The 22977-nt window shown below is 42.1% G+C and overlaps 1 long non-coding RNA gene across 1 annotated transcript in view; it reads right to left on the minus strand.

The window, feature by feature from the left end:
- Positions 1–14437: 14437 nt before the first annotated feature.
- LOC138569717 (uncharacterized) overlaps positions 14438–22977 on the minus strand; it is a 691026-nt gene continuing 682486 nt past the window's right edge. The window contains exon 4 of the long non-coding RNA XR_011303308.1: positions 14438–15414. This is a non-coding gene — a long non-coding RNA (uncharacterized lncRNA). The remainder of the gene's footprint in view (positions 15415–22977) is intronic.

A 22977-nucleotide genomic window follows, 5' to 3' on the forward strand; every position in this document is an offset into this window, starting at 1 on the left:
TTCTGTAGATTATTTTCTTTCCTCAAATATAAAGGGCGCAGGGAATTACCAGGTGTTCTTTCTTGATAAAGCAGTGCTCACCACACTGCAACCCCAGCAGCAATACAGAAACCTCTGAGGTACACCTGAAGCACCTGCCACTCGGAATGTCTGTGATCAGTGGATTCCCAATTGTGTTCCAAACATTTTCTCATATCCGCACCCATAAAAGTCCTGAATGAGAAATCCTTAACATTTTATTACTAAACCTCCACATAGGAGTCAGTGGGACCTGTGCATGGCCCACTATTTCTACCAACAATGGGGCATGAGCCAACAAAGTCCTGCCCAGAAAGACTACCTTCCCAACAAGTCCATTTACTTCATCCCCTACAAAAGCATAATCAATCCGTGTGCAGTCTTCTGAGAGTTAATGACTTAATTGGAACTGTAAACTCGCTGCTGGTGTAATGAAAATGTCTTAGCCAGGTCTGCCTTCAGCCACTTGATTTATAAGCACTATGTATGTCCTTCACTGAAGTGGTGCTAAAAACATGCATTGGCAAAGCCAACAGTTTTGGCTTGTGTATAAGTATCAGGCATTTGCCAGGCACTGCTAGTAGATGCCCAGGCACTCTCATGATTTTGCACCTGCAACCATCAATATCCAGTTACTTCCACAATGGCAGTACATTTTCCATGCCTACAAAAAAGCCCAAACTGTTTGCATTGTCAATGCTTGTTTGAATTTCAAGCAAGAGGGGGTCAGTCTGATGCCAGAGGGAATTCTTTTTCCATATAATCAGTGCACAGTTGCGGTGCAGTGATTTTTTTTACATATGCCCCAAGGTTTATTTGGGTGGCTGAGGGATGAGAACGCATGTCAGCTTGGGTAGTAACCCATACAATGCCTCTCTGTATTAAATTCTGATTCCACAGTATCAGGTAGTCATATCATTTAACTCACAAGTCCTTTTTTCTCTCATATCGGATTTTTACCCTTGGGTTTTGCAAGCAATCATCTACACTGGCTAAGAAAAGTAATAGCCAACTGATTTGTTTTTTTTGTGATTGATGCTATATCATTCAGGATATTTGTTTATATGTATGCATGAATGAATTTACATATACATGATACATGCATGTATATATGCTTTGGGTTTGAATGTAGCAAACCCTTGCTTGGAAGCAATGAAACATTATATAATAGGGCAGTATATCAAGAGGGCAGTGATATGGATAGAATTAGAAGGACAGCATATAAAGTGTCTGTTTGAAAGTATGGAGTAAGGAAAATCATGGGGCGAGAGATGAGAGATACAGGTTAGAAATGCCAAGACTTTCCAAGTCAGGTTCATGGAGGATCTGTGCATTGTGGTCAATGAGATGTTCTTGGAAGAGATGTGTCTTGAGCGCTTTTTAGTTTTGACTATTAGGTGGTGCTGAAAAAGCTACCTTTAAGCTGAAACTATTGTCATTAGCATAGGCTTTTTGTGTTGTTTGGCTATGTGCCCACCCATTTAAAGTCAAATCTATATGATTTTCCACCCATTCCCATGTAAAATCACACCCCTTTTGCGCTCTTTTCATGGATTTGTATTCTGGATTTGTGTTCTGCGCTAAATTTTTCAGCCATTTTTACTACGAAATAGGGGCCGCCATAAGTTAATGTTTCTTAAAAAGGTATTTTACTTGTTTGATGCTTTAAAAAATATGTACTAGAGCTTTTAAGTTATGTACTATATTTGTATTTATTTATTTTATAAAAAATAAGCAAGTTACTGTTATAGATATGTTTTGTTGCAAAATGTCTCTTGAAAAGTCTATGTGTGGGTGTTGGTCTAGTGTGTTGTAAGCAGTACCTGATTGGATGTGCAGTTTGAAGCTGAAAATATGACCTCTGTGTTGGATTTTTCAAAAAATGATTATTAGTATTAATATCTGGTGGAGTAATACATGTTATGCAACAGTGATGCCTGTACCTATTAAAATAGATTTGATATTTACATTAATTTGTGTTTGTTTGTTTGTTCGTTCTTCTTATATTGCACCTTACACCAAAACGCTTTACAAAATTTAAACAGTTGGTACAATTTTAGAAAAGATGACATAATTAGCAGGATACAAAAAAGAAGAAAATAAGGAAAACAAGAGAACCAATAAAGGGAAGAAATTATAAGATGAACCAATTAACAATAAAGTTGAGAATCAAGTAACATGCCGTAGTGTTACAAGATACAAATCCAGCTGTTCCCAACCAAAAAACAAGCATTGGGGTAAGCAAATATTAAAAATAACAAAAGTCAAGAGGCTCATTGGCAATTCAAACTTGGGCGACTGTCTCCAGACTCCAGTCCCTTGATGATCTATTCTACTGAAAGACAACTCCAGCCAGAAAGAAAGTCAAATGTTTGAAGCTTTCGATAATCAGCCGCCAGCCACCACAAGGAGCCAAGCAGCAACAGCAGAGCCCAGGAAACAGCAGAAAGAACACCGCGGCAAGGAAGCAACAACACCCCTGCAGCCCAGCAGCAAACAGGCGAGAATAAACGTGGTCCATGGGAGCACAGATAGAGCAGCAACACACAGTGCAGTCATCATACAAAGCTGCAACCCACGGGCAAGTAATAAACACAGCAGCGGCACATATGACCTGTGCCATACTCCCTGCAGCTCAACCGCTCCACCAACACCTATACTGCCCATGGCAAACAGAGGTCCTGGTTCTCCTCGACAACCAGACCGGACCCAAGTGTGTCCACCAAATGGATGAAAAGGCCCCTGAAGCTGCAGCATCCACCGGCATCTGCAGCGGCACATGCCGGCACCCACACCAGCAGCCTGCTCAGAAGTGCCCACGCCTGCCGTCTTGGAGGTGAAAGATCTTGCACATGTTACCTGCAGAACTAACTACAATTTTACTAACTAAAATTAATTTGCTTGGCTTTTACTAACTAAAATTAATTTGCTTGGGTCTAGTGCACAGGAGTGTTACATATATACGCCTCTCATTGAAAATTCAGCATATTGGCTATTGTGATATGGTCATGGTGTTCCTCAGAAGCAACCACTGTTGATGTCCAGAAGTGGGTTTAGTACTCTCAAAATATGGCGGAGGTGCTAACAGCAATTTTCTACAGCAAATTGGCTTCTTCTTAAACAGTTGTGGTTATTAACCATACCGACCACCCTTGTGTCAGTATGCAGAGTGCATACCTTTTCCTTCTTTGAAACTGCATTCCTTTACAGGGTGGGTTAGATTTCGTAGTGTTGCTAGAGCAGTCTGTTTTGAAGTCGATATTTTTGATACAACCTTGACTGGATAGTCCCTTTTTTTCATTGGGTAATTATCGTATTTCACTGTGTTGCAATGAACCAACGATCCACGACCTTTCGGAGATAAGCCTGCCATTACATCCATGTTACCAAAATTGGACCAGCAGGTTTATAATTTACTTGTGTCATTTCAATTTGTTCGGATCCCTTCTGGTGTATTAGAGGCGTATGGCTGAATTTTGGTTTAGAAACCGATATTCACCTTTGGATCACTGGTACCCCAGAAGTTGATTTGTCACAGAGGACTTTGAATCATTGTGAAAAGGAGAGGAGAAACATTTTGAAACTTAAAGTAGGTAAGCATATGATATCACGTATTAAGAAGTGACACAAGCATAAAATATAACTTATTAAGAATTCACTTCAAGAAATAGAAGATATGGTAGAATCCCTGAATGAGGGGCACCGTAGCACAATAGACGTGGCATTGTAGCTGCCATCCCTTTACGGCAAATAACAAGTCTAATTCATATCACCCCAGACTTATCATGGAAACTTTGCCTTCAACCATGTTCCTCTGTGCATGGAGCACCAATGTGAATTGCAAAGTGTTTATAACATAGATCATACTTGATTCATTGCTGTATTTAGGCCTCAATAACCTTAGACCACGCCTTAGGCACCTTCTTGACAAGCCAAAGGTTATTCTACAGCCTTGTGCACCCACATGACCAAGACATCTCATCACCAAAGCCGCCTAAAAAAATTAATTCCCATCTTTCTCCCACACCATGCAACCCTTTTCCTATACACATGGTGGGATCTATCCTAGAATGAATTCAGCATACAATGTGAAGGGCATGAATTCCCTCAGGTATCAATAATGGCCCTAAAAGTTAAGGGTGGGAACATAGACCACCCTGTAATGTGAGTCCAAGACTTCTGAGAGATATTCCATCATAATGTTGAAGTTACTCGCATGCTCCCCTCTTCTCTCTTACCTGAGTGTGATGCAACCCTACTGTGATGGTATGACGTCCATTCATCCCCTGTTTTTCTTTCCACTGCACTTTTTGTCAAAATATTTTTTGCTGAAAAAAATACATCAAAAACTGTGGGGGGCATATAAGGGGTATGGTGGTGTATAGGGAATAGGGAAAAGGGACAATAATAATTCGATGATTTTTTTCGGCAAAGGATTTTCAGCAAAAAGTGCCACAGGAAAAAAATGGGCGAAGAATGAACATAGAACTGCTGTGATTAGGGTTCTGTGGGTGACAGGGTGAGTATGCTGCTCAGAGGGTCTGACTGAATCACACTATGCTCTTTTGACTCCCCTGTGATGTAGATCAGGTGGACCATGAATTGAAGATTCTGCAGGATGGATTTGTTTGGTTGAGACATGTGTTCTTGTTTTCAAGCAGTCCTCGTGCTTCCTATAAAAGGAATGGCTGCTGCCTATATTACCTGCCCCCATTTAGCTAACTGCTTTGCAGCAAAGTTTCTCTGCATCATCAATGCAGCTTTTTTGTTGTCTTCGATTGTTCCTTGTTGCCAAGGACATCCTGAAGTTTCTACTGCTCTCTTATAATTTTCTACATCTTCCTGGTTCTGGATTGGCTATTTTACTACTGTACCTAAGACATCTGTGGCTTCCTTGTACAAAAGATACTTTTGGCTCATAGGCACTGCAAAGTCAAACCTACAGTAGCCAAAAGGTAATGCTATGAGCGTAAAGTGTGGAGGATGTCATTCTTACATGGGGAGGATCAGTGGCGTCACCAGGAATCAAATTTAGGAGGGGCACAGAGGGGACCAAAGACAAAAGTAGGGGGGGGGGCACAAACAAAAGTAGGGGGGCCACCTATGAAAGGTAATGTGTGACGTCACAAGCACTCCTGTAGAGAGGCTTTTGTGAACACCAACTCCCCACACCCCACTGCACCTCCCCTCCCATCAGAATGCAGGCACAAAACAATTCAATGACTAATGGCCCATCATTAGCCGTTTCGTGGCTACATTCTGATGGGAGGGGCTGCAAGCTGCTCCATCACTTCTCGGTTTGAGACAAAAGGAGTATTGCCGTGTGATATGCAGACATTTGCCTCAGTGAGTGTCACAAATAATAGCACGAACAGAAAACATGGCCACTGATCACCTTAGGTAGGGGGGCAGAACAGGGAGCACAGGACTTCAGAGGGGGGGCACTGGCCCCCCAGCACCACCCTAGCGATGCCACTGGGGAGGCTAGCTCAGGGGCAACCTGCTCCCTTTGGAAGCAAGACGACACGGCGCACCACAGGTTCGATCCCTAGGTACATGCTTTGAAACCTCTGGGTATTAAGTGTGTTATAAATAACCTATCATATCAAATATCATGGATACATATAAAGCAGTGCTTATATGGAAGTTCTCCATTGTCTGTTCACAGGTTTGAACAAAAGAAAGAAAAGAAACACACCACAGTACAATAACATACATAACGCATTTGCCCACTGTATTCAGAGGGCACAATCAGTTACATTTATGTGACCAATTACCAAAATATTTGTATGATATGATATGGCATTTATAGCGCGCCTATCCACGAGTGTTTCAAGGCTTGATAAAAATAGGGCCCCATTTTACACTAAGCAGTCAGCTAAATGTGTACATTTCTGCTTATATTAGTGGCCTCGATTCTTTGTAAAAAGACCAACCGGACATTAAATACAGGATTATGGATCTCTTTTTGTGTACATTGGTGAAAACAATGAAAGCACGAGGCCTCATGAAGTGGCTGCTGGTAACCCGCTGGTGCTACCGCCTGACATCCCGGTTCTACCGGGATATCACAGGCGGCGGTATGGAAAGTTCTGATTCCCATGGAGTTCCATAGGACTCCATGCGAATGGGAACCCTGAAGCAACTGCACCGTTAGTAACGGTGCCGATGCTTCAGTGAAAAACCTGCTGGTAGGGGCCTGAACTACCAGCAGGTCAGGCTTGTCAGTTGTTCAGTGTCCCTATCGGCAGAATCGAAGTGAGCCGGTCCGCAAAAGGTGCCGGTAACCTATTACCGGCACCTTTATTTCCGGACTGGCTCACTTGTAATGTGGCCCACTGTCTTGAGACTTTTCTTTACATGTACTGCAGATAGATAGAAAGAATAGCCCCTGTTCATTTAAAAGTGTTTACAGGCTGATAGCACATGTTTTGGGGATTCAATCCCAACTCCGAATAGCAACATACTCCCTTTCCCTTAGGGAAGCCAGAGAAACCAAGCTCCAAAACAACCAATCAAGCAAGTCGAAGTGGAACTGCATACACATTCATGTATACAAGGCTGAGGATAACTCTAGAAGTTAAAACTGAGGTTTTCTCCCACTTCCCTGTAGGGCATTAATAAAAATGACTTGGTGCTTTTTCTGTTTTTCAATTATGATCCACACTCCAATGACCATTTGACATTTTTATCATCCTTTAACACAATTTAATGGGGAGTTAGATTTATTAAGGCTATCCTTAGATTTCCAAGGTCTCACCAGCCTTTATAAGCACTTATATAGGACATATTGACCCCCCTCCTTTTGAGTATTAGACCATTGTTTGTGGAATTGACCTCATGGCTGCCAATGTCAGATGGTATAGAAACTTCAGTCAGTCACTCATTCTTTTTAACTGGGTAGATAATCGAACAAGTTCCACCAAATATTTTCAATAAAATATTAGCTACACAAGCCCAGACGCCTCTTACATAGAGAGCCTTTCAATCTGTTTGCATGTTTCTCCTGAGCGGAGCTCCATAGGTCAGCTCCATAAATGATAAAGGAGCAATTGTTTTACTCATGAATCCAAATTAACGGGAGGACACAGAATGAACCTGTACAATACAAACACCATTGAAAACCCTCCAAAGATTGAGTAGACTTTATTTGTCATCTTAGAGTGATGAACCATCAACCCATAACCCCAGATAACAATAGCTATTAACCTTTCCAGAGTTTTGCTCTAAATACAATTGTTCCCATTAACATCATTTTTGTATTTACACAGCTGACATTGAGCTAATTATCTATGCAAAATCATAAAGAGCATTCATTGACCACTGTAACCTGAGAGCTGCTTGATCTAGCAGAACGGTATCATCACCATAGGTGGGGAGTTCAAAGTAGCAATTTCCTAATCTCCATTGGAACATCCTCTCTAAATTCAATAGTGCTTTGACTCCCTATTCAAATTGTGTGAGGCAATTCATTAATTCTGTAGTCACCAATACAAGGTTTGGTGACTCTAAATCTATATGTGGGGCAATTCCCTTTGAGCCCTGGGGGGGAGTTAGCACTTGTAACACAATATGGATCATGATAATAAGTATGTAACATATCTTGGTGGATTTCAAGTTTGCACTTTGACTAAGGAAATAAAATATAGCTTGGACCTTTACAATTCCGCCATATGTTGGACAATAACTTCACAAAAAGGGATTGCAATTAAATGGTTGTTTTTTCCCTTGAGAAGTCCCGAAGGGTGAAACTCGCAGCCATCTATTCGGCAAGCATGGCATAGATGATGCCTTTTACTCATGTGTATAACCTTATTTGGTTTTGTCACCTTACTAACCCATTATCAAATGGAGTATACCATTTTGTTGTGTTAATATGCAAAAGATCTGACGTGAGATTAAACCGCATGTGCAGAACTATATATTTGTGATGTTTCACATTTTGCCATGATAAAGGATTGCATGCATTGGGGTAATGTTCTAATGGCTTCACTTCACAATCATGCTGTGTAGGCTTTGCTGGCTCATGCACAGCACGCCATGAGCAACACCTGCTATTGGCTCCTTCAAGTTGTCTTTCCGCTATAATAATTCAGATTTATCAAGGCAAATTGAAGAAAGATGTGCTGTAAAACCATTACAAGTGACTTTGCTAAATAAATCTGCCTTTGATGGCTAAATGTATTGCCCTTTCAGATGGCCTCTAGCGATAACAATACATACTTATTTCTCATTAATGATTATACTCAGTATTGCACTGAATGTTGACTTTGACATCAGCGAATATTTTTAGTGACACATGAATCAATGTGTTCTGCAAAACTCTTTCTCAAAATGTGCAATCCCATATCCATAAAGACATAACAATTTTGAACAACTTAAAGCATTGTAACATGCAATATTTCACCGTTAGAACAGATCTGTCTGGAGTAGTTTCACAGAGTACATAAGTGCAAATAGAGAGTCCACATTATCGTGATCCTCCTGGTCAAGTTCTTTTTCTCTTTTCATGTTACCCGTGGTACAATGAGTGGTACATTCCGAATGTGCATTTACATTATGGCTGTGGTGATCTTGTTATCTAGTAAAGTACTCTTTTATTCTGCATAGCTCTTTACTCACTGATATGTTCCTGTCCGTGAGAACATCTTGACTACACTTGCTTTCAATTAAAGTGGTGACCATATTAGAATGTCATTATTTAATAGAAAACATAAAAGTTCAAAATGATCATTCAGGCCCCTAGGTCTCAACCCTTAAATCTTGTGTACCCACTAGCTTTGTTGTTGTTTTAGAATGATTTCTTAATCTCCTCCTCTCCTCAATTTCTTAAGTTTTCCCTTTCTTCAAAGCGTTTTATTGGGGATCTTTCACCTATTTAGAATGTATATTGCTTATGCTTTCAAATCATCCTTGTTTTTATACTTTGTGTAATCACTCCAACATAAATTAATCAAAAAGGAATTTAATCAGACTACATATCCATGTATACATGTAGCACGTAGGATTGATTTTAATTATTTCTTTGGTAGTTGGATGTGTCATTTCTTCATCATTAATTAACGAGTTTGTGTTCCATTGTGAACATGATAAGCAGGGGATTGTCTCTACTTTCAGGTCAACTAGAGAGAGCTTTAGCCCTCTTCCAGAGCTCATGACGATTCATATTAGCAAGGGACTCATAAGTGCGCCATTAGATTGTGTTTGAGATATTGTCATTGTTTATGGCAGCTGCATTTGGGCCGGGAGGATCGCTCAGAGGCAACGTGTTTGCCTTGGAAGCAAGACACCCCAGATAAACACTGGTTTGAACCCTGGAAGCATACTTAGAGATTGGTCTCCGGTATTATGCACGTTATAAAAGATTCATTAAGATTCCATAGAATTACCAAAAGACAAAGTAAAAAGACTTCCACCCACTGGATTTGACAAATGTCTTACTATCATTTTTATTGAAAATATTTAATGTGTGCAAACAATATTTTGCAGATTTGTTGGGGATCTTATAAGTAATTCCTAGACATGTAGGGTATATGAAAGTAATCACAGAGATGTGACTGCGCCTTTGTAAAAGATGTTATCACCATCTTTGAAATAGTAGTCATATCCCCATAACTATTACATGGGCCCTACATACCTAGAAATTACTTCTGAAGGCCCACAGTTGTGTTCAGGTTAGGGTTTGCTCATATAAATTAACATTAATCGACATAGGAAAAAGGCTTCGGTCCTTCGCGGTGGACAAGCATCTATTTACAATTCCTGTTATTAATTCTATGGAATCAGACAGCTCAGTCATAGTTTTTGTAATACAGAGTCAATTCTCTGCGCAGCCAAGGCCTGCTACTTCTCTAGCCAATAAACAGAGTAGAGTGTAGTGTACACTGCCTCCACAGCCGTTGTTTCCCACTCCCTCTATAAGAGCCCTTGGACATTCTTCACAGGGACCACAACAGAGCTCAGCTGCCCTTTGCACTGCCAAAGGACAATCCTCATGCCTTACCAATGCCTCTCACGCAGGTTTGTATGCCACCTGCCCCCCAGCAGAGCCCACTCTCTCTCTGTAATTACTTTAAAATGTTCTGTTCCTTTCTCAATGGAAGCTGGGGGTCTTTTTTGCACTTTATAGTCCTGTATGTCTTTGGAATAACAAAATGATACGGTGGAGACATGGAAAGTTTGAGCAAAGGTATGTAAACACCTCCCCCTTGTAAATATCAAGTAGCCATATACGCAACAGTTCTGGGGTGGCACCTTGGATATTTGTGGTGTCTTATTTTAAGTGGGGGTTAATGCTGCGATTATGCCTAGCTCTTAAGGCAGCATGTGGAGGAGTATTATGTTTAGTTAGGGAATGGGAAGACGACTGCAGAAATGTTGGCTGTTTTCGTGGCCTCTGCGGAAGCATAAAGACACATTGGAGTCAGTGTATCAAATGAGGCCCAGGGTTTGTGGCATATGTGAGGCAGGCATGGTATCACAAGTAAGGTCACAAACACAAAAGGCACCAGTTTTAAAAGTTTTACTGGTGTTGGAGAGTTCCTAGCTGGCCCTAATTCTATAATGGGAGTAGACTCGACAATCAAAGTAAAATAAAATGGTCCAAGTCAGTCAGTCAAACAAAGGAAAAGTCTGTGGCAGAAACCTATACTTGCCCTCACGTTTCACAATAACTAAATGTGGAAAAATATATGAAAATAAAGAGTGTGTCAAAAGAATGTCAGAATGGCAATGAAAGTGGACCACTACTCCATTCCCCAAGTTCAGTTCACTGGGGTTCTTACAAAGTTCTTTCAAGGTGGATAGTATGCACAGTTCAAAGATTTTCCATACATCTGTTAGGCTTCCCTCGCCTATTTCAATGTCAGTTCAATGTGCATCAAAAATTCCTTCAAGGTCAATGGTATACACAGTTCAAAGATTTTCCATACATCTGTTAGACTTCACTTGCCTATTTTAATGTCAGTTTAACATGCATCACAGTTCTCTTCAATGGATTATTTTGTGCTTCCCTCACTCGGCTACACAATTTTACCACAAAAAGATATTCACAAACTTCCTTTTTAGTTACTTTCACAGGCTGCCCTTGCCCGTCTTAAAACACTTAAACATGGCTGAAACACTTTCCAGCTTAAACAGCTCAGTTTCACAGAGCTCGGGGAGAACTCCCTTCCCCAACCTGTGTACTTCTATTTCACAATGTTCACTTGTCAGAGATCTTCGCAACCGCATAGTATTATTACCCCCATGCGTGACCACTCTGACAGCAGGGTCCTTATCATTATCGCCTTGCCAGAAACTTTCTTAACCACACAGTAGTCTCACCTCTATGCGTGACCACTTTGCACTTAGTTTCAAAGAACGGGCCCTCAGCCACTCTGTTCCTTATTTCACAAAAGCATATAGTTCATGGGGACGGGCCCATGGCCACTCTGTTCCTCGTTTCACAAAAGTAGTAGTTCACTTTCACGTTAGCCTTTCGGGATCTCTGCACGCTCTCTTTCCCTCGTGCCCTTTCCTTCAATGGCATTTAACACACTTCGCTTCCATTATTCATTGTGCTGTTATCTTTAAGAAGTGTTTAACAATGTGCCTTCTCACATAGCACTGCTCCGTTACTTTTTTCTCATCGGCTCCCTCACCGGCTAAATACATTCAAGCTTTCAGTTCAATGGCCCTCATTACAAGTCAGGCGTTAAGGGTTTAACGGCGCCGTCGGCGCCGTTAACCCTTAACGCCTGATTAAGAGGTCCCGGGTTTTAACGCCTGCTTTTGCAGGCGTTATAACCCATGCCGCAAAGTGACCTTGATGCTAAGTACGGTGCCGCAATTTGCGGAACTGTACTTAGCGCCTTTCCCCATTTCCATTATGCCCTATGGGGCAAAGATGGGAATGGGGAAGGGCAAATGGTGAATGGGGAATTACCGCCCCACTCACCTTGGAATGGGGCGGTAATTCCGCCATCCACCATGCCGGAGTCCGGCATGGACCATGGTGCTACTAGCACCATGGTCCAGCGCCGGACTTGTAATGAGGGCCAATGTCTTTATCCTTCAACGCATAGCTTTCCACAATCACCCGTATCACAAACTGGGCTCTTCTTTTCTTTGAACTCACGGCTGTGATTGCTTTTGTGCGTCCTTCTGTTTTCAGCTCGTCAAGGTCAGGGTCTTGCCCACATGCCCTTCAGACACCCCAGAGTGGCATCGCTGCCCTTGGGATGAAACAAGCAGTTTGCAGGCACATGGAGGAAAGGCATTAGCCAGCCCCTCGCTCCCTTCTCAGAAGTCTCCCGGCTTATTGGAGACACAGCTCCCTCGCCAAACTTTCTCCTGCCTCAATTTGCAGCCTGTCAGCATCTCAGCATCCAGTTCTCCCTGGCCTCGTTCTCAGCAGCTCTTTTCTCAGTGGCTCCTCCATCTTGCCATCAATCTTGCCTTCCTTCTTGGCCCCTGTCTCGCTCTCCATGTATTTCTGTGCTCCACCTTTTATAGTTTGGATAGCGGTCCATGAGTTTCAGGTGTGTGTGATTTTGACTGAGTGCCTGACCTTGCCTGACCTTATAAGTGGGACAAGGCTAGTGCATGTTCCTAGTCTCAGTCTTCCTCCTCCTCGTCTCAGTAGTTGGACTGATAAGGAAAGGAGGGGAGTTATGGGAGTTGTAGTGTCCCAGGAAGGTAGAGGGAATATGGGGTAAATAACTATCAGGAAATGGGGGATGCCATGTCTCACCTACCCAAGTGATCCTCGCTTGCTTGTCGAACCCAAGAGTCGGGATCCAATAACAATGGCCCTTCCCTGGCCACCTGAATAAGGGATCCCCAGGGATTGAGTCGTGAAATACCTTGAAGTTTTTTGCACATATGATGGAGAAATTCCAATTAATATCTAAGGCAGAATATGTTTAAAAGCTGTGACAAAGGTATGAGACTGGGGCTCAAAAATAACACTATAAATTCTGCTTAGGAGAGCAGTCAGCACATATAGATGGATGTGCAACTGGAGACAGTGTAGTAAGAGCTCTCAAGTTGTTCACTGTTATGCATGAGTGGCTGAAGCTGTCAATTTTCTCTCTGTATTTTTGGCACTGTAGTTCTGTATTTATAACAGTACAAATATTCCTATTCCGAAACTTCAGTCAGAGTTCAGCTTGATCTAAAAGGGAATATGACATCTACCAATGAAACTACTACTGGTCTGACGCAAGGGTGTATACCTGCCACTCTATTATTTCATCTTTACATGGCAGATTTCTCAAGGTACCTGGATGAGGTAGATGCTTATCATTCCAAGCTTGGTTCCAAGAGGGAGGCCTGGCTGGGTTATGCAGATAACTTGACCCTGATGAGTTACTCCTAAAAGGGCTCCAATCCATGCTCAACCAACTGCTGGTATTTTCAGAAGACCATGACTTGAAAATAAAGTTCAGGTGATGGAGAAAGAGAGCTAAGACGAACTATAGTTAGCATCTACAAGGAAATATCATTGAACAGGTAGAGATAATTATCAATATCTAGGAGTAGTGATTGATAAACAACTGAATTGGAGAAGATAGATTGAGAAAATAGAACTGGAGCTAGCTCAGCAAGTGGGGGCATTAAGAAGCTTTACTGCAAGACACACTGGATATATCCTGTCAAGTGTCATCAAGGTTTTTCAAATGAAAATAGTGCAACAACTTGTATACTTCCCATTCATCTGCCAGTAGAATATACACTCCATGGTTAAAAATTGGCAGGATTAAATTAGCTCACTGTATGCAGTGCGCTCTGTACTTTTGGAAACTTAGCTAAGTTAGTGACAGGGTATGGCTCCTTGAGTAGAGTGAACTGGACAAATTACTAAGGAGCTCCCAACTGATGACGTGTACCAATATTGGGAAAAACAGAGTTAATTGAGATACGAGAATGGGCAGCAGGGCATCATGTCTCACTCAAAACCAATACAAATGGACTATCAAATCTGGTTCAGTGATTTGGATCAAGAGCAAACATGGACCGATTTCGCTGTCATAGCGAACAGTGGAGAGTATCTTCATTATCGGCCATTTTCTAGCTCTCCTGGACAGTATATTAATGTCTTTACAAATTCCTATATATGCATGGAATATATGAGGCTTACATTTTATCTGGTAAACACTTAAGAGATTTTGAGCTCTCGATTGGCCCTGTCCTGAAATGCACACAATTGGAGATTTTGCACCACTACTAATTGTGAGACTGGGAAACATTGCTGTGTGCTTGTCCCAGATTTATGAAAGAATGAAAATATGCAATGAGAGCTGTTAGCCATCATGGGAGCATATACAATTCACTGGACAAGCAGTGGGAGATACTATTGGATGGAAATTATATATTGTTTATTTACCATTTAACAAAACATGGGTACAGGCAGCAAAATAAATAGATGACAAATGAGTTTTACTGTACATTCATATGTTCTGGTTTTATATTGACAAAGAATGTGTAATTGGTTTATAAAAAGCCATATTGGCTACAATATAATAAATAAATAAATGCATGTACCAATCAATCTTCAAGGACCAGAATGCAGGGAAAACATGGAATTGGATGAGTAGTCCAGGCACAAATTTAGTTTGTATGGTATGGGACAGGAAAAGGCAGAACTTTCACAGGATCATCTGATACTTTTTAAGTATACTAGCTTAACTACCCGACTTCGTCTCAGGTTTTCAATTATCAGATTTTTAAATCTCTGATTGGTAAGTCTCACTTCAGTTTCTTTAGCAGTTACATTGCTTGTTTTTTTAGCAGCACAAATTCTCAGATCGGCAAGTCTCACTTGAGTTTCTTCAACAGATTAATTCCTTTGTTGTTCAGCATCACTAATTCTCTTAACAGCAAGTCATGTTTCAGTTTCTTCAGCAGTTTTGTTGCTTTGTTTTTTAGCAGCATGAATTCTCTGATTAGTAAGTCTTGCTTCAGGTTCTTCAGCACTTTCATTGTTCTATCTGAAAGCATGTTGAATTTGATCAGCTTCATGGTCTTGAGAGCTTTCTTCTTCAGAATGTTGATCATGTTTCAGCTTTCGATGTTTTGTTTGATTCGGGTGGGATGAAATACTGCTCTCGTTTTTCATGGTGATTCTGTAAAAATATATTTGTGGCATTAAAGCATTAATGAAAGGAGAGACTACAGAAGAAAGAAGTCTTTTTGTTAAACATGGATCCTGACTGAAATCAACTGATTCAACTATGTCATCTTTGAATTGTAGCAAAATTCCATTTGATGTCATGATGGTGAAGTGCCTGTCCATTACAAAATGTTGCGATCGAAATTTATCAGGTGTTGATCATGTTCTAGCTTCAATGCGCGATGATGAGCACTTTCTACAAATGACTTGTAGATGGCGATATAAAACCACAAAACGTAATGCTGAAAAACAAAGCCGGAAACCCAAAAAGATTAATTATCTCAGCAACGGGATTACCTATCGAGCCAGAAATAGTTGAATTAATTTGGCAATGAAATTAAGAATATTCCGTGCACAATTCATGACACCAGACCTCACCGTTCATGAGGAGTTAGATCCACAAGAACACCACATACAAACCGACAAACCCACAAACATAACTTTGTTTATATATATATATATATATATATATATATATATATATATATATATATATATATATATATATATATATATATATTCGAAAAAAGGGGGAAAACCAATTTCCCAGAACCAAAATGGAACCGGGAAAAGCTTAACCAGTGGAGTGCACTCCCAAGAACAGCAGAGAAAGTCATTGGTGACTCTCTGCACAGAGGCAAAACACAGTCCAAGGTTTTTACCAGACTAGCAGTGCTTTATTGAATGTCAGCATGGCAAGGAAAGAATCCAGAAACGACGCGTTTCACGGTGCACAGACCGCTTGATCACGTTTTTATATATATATATAGATGCACCACTGCAGCAGTGCATCCCTCTTGATCGGCATACAGCTATGTTTTAACTTCGGAAACTAACTGTGAGTTTGGAATGCAATGTCTTCTGCCTCTTTCTCACTCCGGATAAGAGTGTGCCTGAAGAATGAGAATAAGGTCGGCTGGTAGGAGGATGAGATTTTCCAATGGAGGGGAGCATTGGAATGGAAGTGACCCCTGAGAAAGGAGAGATGTTCTGGATGAATTAGAATGCCAGAGGCGAGACAGCATGTGAGTGAGAGGCGGGTCCTTGAGAAAGGAGGCAAAGGAAATATTTGCAATGGTGAATTCCTTTATTGGTGCCAATGTTATTTTGCCCAGTAATTCCACTGGTTTCTATTGGCCCAGATGTGGAATATGGCGAAAACTGGTTTCTTAGCACTCGGTTGACTCCATCTATTCGCAATAATATTCACACGCAGATTCATAGAGCTCCTCCTGGGGCTCTTTATTATGTGTCCAAGAGCTTTATTTGGAGAAATTAGGGTAGTATTGGGTTCAGCAGCAGCCCTAGTTCCTCTTGAGTGTGAGACCCCTTCTTTTTAGGAGGATCAGCAGGTGAGGCCTACCTCAAGCTTCATTTAGTCTAGTTTAGTATGTGGCATGTGATGGGTGTGGGGCAGTCATTGTCGCCTTGCATTTAAGTCTCCAGGTGATCCGATGAGCTGTGAATGGGCCATCGAGATGTATGACCGGCACAAGCCGCATATGGCATGGTAAGTAGAGATACCTTTTCCTACCTCATCTGAGGAACTGGTATGAGGATACAGGTGTGTGTCAACCCACCACTGAGGACTGTAGTGTGGATTAGTGAGTGTTTGTGAAAAGCATTTATACTATGTTTATAATCATCTCTGAGAGTGCATGTCGGCAGTGTGGAGGGATATTGGGGTAATAGGGTATGGGGATCTATACACCAAAGGTCTATTTGCGGTGGCAAACATAGTTTAACTTCCAACAGTTCACTTTTCACGTGGCATCAGATTCTCTCTGCAATCTCCAGTTTGGTCTATGGTGAATAGACTTTGGTGCTCAATCCCTTCAGTTGGTTTCCCTCAACTATCTCTGGATCTTATTTGAGCTCCTCATTCCACGTGGATCGAGGCGGACCTAGGTTCTTGACCCCCAGACTTGCTTTGGGCCATTGATGTCTTTTGTAAACACTCAAACAATGAGAAACATGCTTTCTTTGAAAGAGAATAGCCCTAACATTGCAGTTTGGGGATTTTCATTCCTGCAGACACCTGTTAAACTTTGTTGTGCTCTGAACCTTTCATGACCCTTTCTGATCACATTGCTTGAATGGTTCTCTATTTCGTCACTTAACTCTACAATTCTAGATGTTTCTCCCCTCAACTTTTAATATAAATATATTTTTTAACCTTTTTACCTTCCTTTGCTTTACACAGTTTGCTTTGACTGCTTAGCAACACTCGGACAGTCAGACTAACTCAGGAGAAACAACCTTTAAACCAAGTAGGTGTTCACTGTTTTCGTGAAAATAAATTACATCATGGTCATTTACTTTGCCAAAATTATATTGTGGTGGTTAAAAAGATGTGTGTATGTTTAGGGGTAGACAAACTATAACCAAGAAAGTGATGGGTGGAAGGTTTTAAATAAATCTCAACCACTGACACTGCTCTGGGCAACCTTCCACATTACTGTTTTGTGCCATTGCAAAAGGGGTCCAGACATATGGAAATCAGTCAGGTACTGCCACCAATGAGCCTGAACTGCTAGACCAGGTGCTCTCTGCATGGAAACAGAAGCAACCCCAGGCATGTTTCAGCCTTGTTGGGCCTCATTAGTGAAGTGCAGCTTGGTTTCCTATGGTGCAGCGAGCAAGTCACCCATGTCTCGGCATACTCTCTCTCACACGGGGAGACAAACTATGACCAGAAAAGTGATGGGTGGAAGGTTTTCAATAAATCTGAACCACTGGCACTGCTGTTGAAGCTAAAACATGGCTGGGGCTGCTTGTGTTTCCATACAGAGGGGACCTGGTCTAGCAGTTCGTGCTGGGCTGCTCCCATTGGTCACAGTAACTGACTGATTTGCTTGTGGCTGGACCCCTTTTGCAAAGGTACAGAAGGGCTACAACGCAGTAATGTCATGACATGTCCTGTGAAGTCATGACACGCAGCGCTGAGGAGGCTCGGCTGTAAAGCCTACAACGTGATCATGGCAACCTCCAGAGGAGCTGCCAGCGAGCAAAAAAGGAATGGGTGCTGGTCATTTTAAAGGGCCGTAAGCACAACCGCGGGCAAGCAGACAGAGACTGGGATTTGGGAAGCACAGCGGCGAGCGGAACCATGACAGGGTGTGGGTATGGTTTCCCTATTTATTGTGGTACCTGTATTTCACTCTTAGTACATTTGGGATCATGCATTTCTGTCGAGCTCTGAAGTTGTCCTGTAGATTAGTATGTTGTGTCAGAGGGCAGGTCCTTCATGTACAGGGATGTAACAAGTCACTCGGTCCCCATATAAACTGGCAGTGAACTGTTTCGCAGGACCATGGCATCATGGGCAGTACCTGGGAAGTGGGAACAGCAGTATGTCACAGTGAAGTCTGTATCACAGGTCACCTGTACTTTAAGGGAATGTTTTTCTTTCCTTTTCCTGAACACATGTTCCGATGTTTGGGGGCGCCACCAATGTTACATGTGTGCAGTCCAGAGCTGCAATGATGTGACTGAGGTGGGCAGCTGCATGGTAACCAGGTCTTTTCTGCATTTACCTGTGCAGAAGTGGTGGGCAGGGAGGTGTGCTGGGGTGCATGCTGCATTTGATTTTCCAGGACTGGTCAAGCATGATACAAAATGTTGCTGCAACATGGTCACAATGTGCTGGAAGGTGCCTGTGGCGATTGCCACAACAGAACTATATTCAGCAATGGTGCCATTGCTGTTCTTATGTCGATCCTGCTTTGTAGATCAGCCTGTATCAGGGTGAGTACAGGGTTCAAGTTGAGGGTACACACCGGTGGACGGAATCCACCCACTATTTTCAGAGGGTGGACTCAGCCCCCCTCCCAGCTAAAATGAGAAACATTGAGCGTCCTTGTTGAACTTATGAATTCAATACGATCTTGGGGATTGAACCGCAGTTGTCAGGTTTGCAAGCCTGATACTTCACCACTGCACTATATGACCTGATGAAAAATGACAAACAGCTAAAGGTGAAATGTCCATTTCGGTTTCGGTACTGCAAGTTCCAGGAAAAACATTTGTATTGGTTCTTGGAGTTTGAAACATGAACACCTTTTAACGTTTTCAAAAACACTATCAGAAAAAAATATCCTCTCTTGGTTTTGTGTGTGTGTTGATTTTATGAAAGGCAAATGTCATGCGTCCCGTGCAATTTGGGTGGTTATTCAGAGCCAATTTAATGAAATGTGCATATTTCTTCTTGATATGCTAATGTCTGCTGACGTCACATTCCATTGCACTTGTTGATGAGTCCCCCCACTTTAATGTTTTGGACTTGACCAGTGGGTGAGTAGCTCCGCTAGGATCTCCTGTTACTGTGGTAGAGTGTTATTAGTTGGCCATCAGGTAGTGCCCAGGGTGATGGCCTGACCTGGGTAATGGGTAACGGGTGCTCTTCTTTCCAGGCATCCTGTCCACCTTTCAGCCACTTGCTGTTTGTGATACTGCTGTGCATGCATCTGCAGCTCAATGAACAGCATGAGGTTGTGGATCTCAAGGTTTGCTACTGCTAGAGGCAGCATGGTGTTTATTTGGGAAAGGTGTGGGCCTGACATAATGATAATGATGTGTTATTTATGTAGCGCCTTAATCCAAAGCGCTTTACAGAGCACATATTTACATACAATATCACCCAACCAAAATTGGTACTCATTTATCGACCTCGGAAGGATGAAAAGCTGAGTTGGCCTTGTCGGGTTGCGAACCTGCGACCTGAAGATCACGATCAGATTGCAGCAGCGAGCGCTCAACCCGCTGAGTTATCTTACCGGCGTGACCTTTCAAGGCTCACTGGGTGCACCTGTGGCTTAATTTCTATAACCTTTACAGTGCAGTTACTTCCATATTTTGGATGGATGCAACTACACTGTGCTTTTGATGGAATTGCCACCCATTTATGGTAGTATTTTATTACCATTTTTATTTCTGACTCTAATTATGCAGGTGGAATTACCACTGGTGTAATTCCTGCTGGTTTTTTGTGGAATTTCCACTCACAGTAATTTTGCTGTAGCTACTTCCGCCAGTGGATTTAGTGGACATTTTCAGTTTACCCTAGTTCGGCAAAGTAGCAAAAGTGACAGTAATTCTGTGATCGCCACTTTTTCCACTTACCCCAACTCATAATGACCCCAAATGTGTTTCATTTACATAGTGAAATCTGAAACAGTACTCTCCTATCTGATACAAAGGGCTCCATATGGAAGGCAAACAACAGTGGAGGCAAGGACAATCCTGTTATATTGTGTTATGTTTTGTTATATGTAATGTTATTAGGGTTTGTAATGTGCACCACTGCCATGTGCATAGTCTCCAGGAGCTCTGGCAGGTCTGGAAAAGTGTGGGTGGGCTTGAATAGCTCGGAGGACAGGGAAAGGAAAGATTTCAGTGCTTTGTGTTGAGGATACAGATCGGAAGTACACTAAGGTCTGCATGCACGTATGCTTTCTAGGCATGAAGTGTAGGAGGCATCAAAGGTTTTGTATTCAGATAGGTGGTTCTGTACCTATGGTGTGGGAGCATGTTGGCCAGGGGCTGAATATGTCAGTTGTAGTATGAGGTGGAAGTTTGTGATGTTTGAAGTCTGGGGAAAAGGTATTTTTTGGAGAAAGAAAACTATGTGCAAGTGGCTAGTTCGCATGTGTGCGTGGTGGGGAGGGTGGAGAGAAATTGAGGGTTAGACAAAGGTGGTGAGTGTTCTTTGAATTTACATAGGGATTTACATTATTGACTTTGCTGTCAGTTGCATTATAGTGAGAGATGTTTGGCTTTACTGGTGGATGCATAAAGATGTCATGTGTTGCGGTTTAGATACTCTGGGAGGCAGGGACAGAGTTCTCTTTGGGTTTTTGCACTGCCTTGAAGTGATTTCTTCCAGTCGTTTTACTTTCCTGAGTCCTGTTCAATGTATTCTAAGCAGAATGTCAGGGGGGTGATATCACACTCCCTTAGGTTGTATCTGCTTATGAAAGTCAATATATTGAGAAGTATCATTTTTGCTGCTTGATTGGTGTAGGTTAAACTATTATGTCCTGAAGAGCCAGATTTTTAGTTTTTTAAAATTTCAGGTGGTCCTTTAGGGGTATCAGGTAATATTATCCCCATATATATGGTCGCCGTAAATAATATCGCCGGGAAAAGGTTGCAGCGATATTATATGGGTGACCATATATATGGGGACAGGGGCAAAAAAAAAATTGGACAAAAAAAAAAAAGAAAACAAATGTTTGGGGGTTGCAGGGGTGTCCCCCGCATGTTCCATGCAATAATGTCGCCACAAAAACAGCCATTTTTCAGAGATTTTTTTGCATAGTGAGATTTTTGTCGCAACATTATTACATGGAACCACTTATGGCGTGGATTTCCGTTGGTAGAACCTTCCAATGTTGCCACCAGAGTGGAAAAGTAGATCGTGTGTCCTCTGAAAAATCATCTGGTTTCTAAAAGTATGTTGTTTCTCAATCTTAAGTATTTGGTTGGTGGGTAAAGTGAGATTTTATTTTGGAAGATTTCTGCTCCATGACCTTCATGTGCATTTAAGTGGTTCAAAGCAACACCATCACACCAAAATCATTGCTACTGACAACAGAGAACGATATGGGGTTTTAGAACACAGTGCCTGGTTGGGTTGGCAACTGGCAATGCTCTGGATGCAATTGCCAATGCACACTTGTTTACTTTTAAATGGTAATCTCCCATTTAACCCAATGATTGTGAGTATTTAATTAATTTTCTCAATGGGAAGTTATGTTTTGTATCAGGTATGCGTTGCTTCAGCTGTGCCCAGTGATCTGTACATGCATGTTCAGTGCCCCCTATCTGCCTCCAGTCCTCTGTTCATGGCAGGAAGAGGGAGAGCCTCTGCCTGCCATGAACTGAGCAACTGGAGGCACACAGAAGAGGCTGAGCACATAATGAGAGGTGATGGGCGGCAGAAGTCTCTCCCTGTAATCATTATTGTGATAACAGCAGAGATATGCTGACTGACAGGAGTCCTCTCCTGTTGGTCAGTGTGTCCATGGTGTGGAGGGGAGGGCCATCCGGTCCTCCTTGGCAGCTCATGGTGCAGGTGCGAACAGGTAAGTGTATTTTTAATGTAATGCGTCTGTATGTATAAACATTACATGTTGCCCAGTCTATCCACATAATAAAATATATGTTTGCTTCACCCATGATGCTCCATCCCTGGTAAAGAAAGCATGATAAGTGTTATTACGTTGCTAGACTGGCCCACATCTCTGAGGTCTCTAAAAAGTCAAATTTCCTACTGCACCTCCTCAGAGGTACTCTGCCTTCCCTCACCTTCCCGCAGAAGCTCATGGTATCCCAAGCTCTGGTTCTCTCTTTGTTGGACTATTGTAACAGCCTCTTTCTAAATCTACCTGCCTCCACTCTCCGCCCTCTGCAACTAATCCAGAACAGGACTGCAAGACTTGTCCTTGGCCTCAAGCCCTGGGATCATATCTTACCAGCTCTGAAATCTCTCCATTGGCTCTCAGTGGAAGCAAGGATTAAATTCAAAACCATCTTCATTGTCCACAAGGCTTTCTGGGGCATGGGTCCAAAATACCTTCAGCTATCCCTCCGCAAATACCTCCCCTCTTTCGCTCTTAACTCCACTACCTCTAACTCCCTCAGAGCCAGTCGTTTTTCAAAGAAATGAGCTGGGGTAGATCTCTGTCTTCGGCTGGGGCCTCCCCCTGGAACAGCCTCCCTGCCACTCTAAAACTTGAGGAAAACCATCTTTGGTTCCGGAAGCACCTCAAGACCTTCCTCTTTTCTTCTGCCTTTGCTTCCCC

The sequence above is a fragment of the Ambystoma mexicanum genome, chromosome 2q (genome assembly GCF_040938575.1).
Source record: "Ambystoma mexicanum isolate Mex_15411 chromosome 2q, UKY_AmexF1_1, whole genome shotgun sequence".
Taxonomy (NCBI): Eukaryota; Metazoa; Chordata; class Amphibia; order Caudata; family Ambystomatidae; genus Ambystoma; species Ambystoma mexicanum.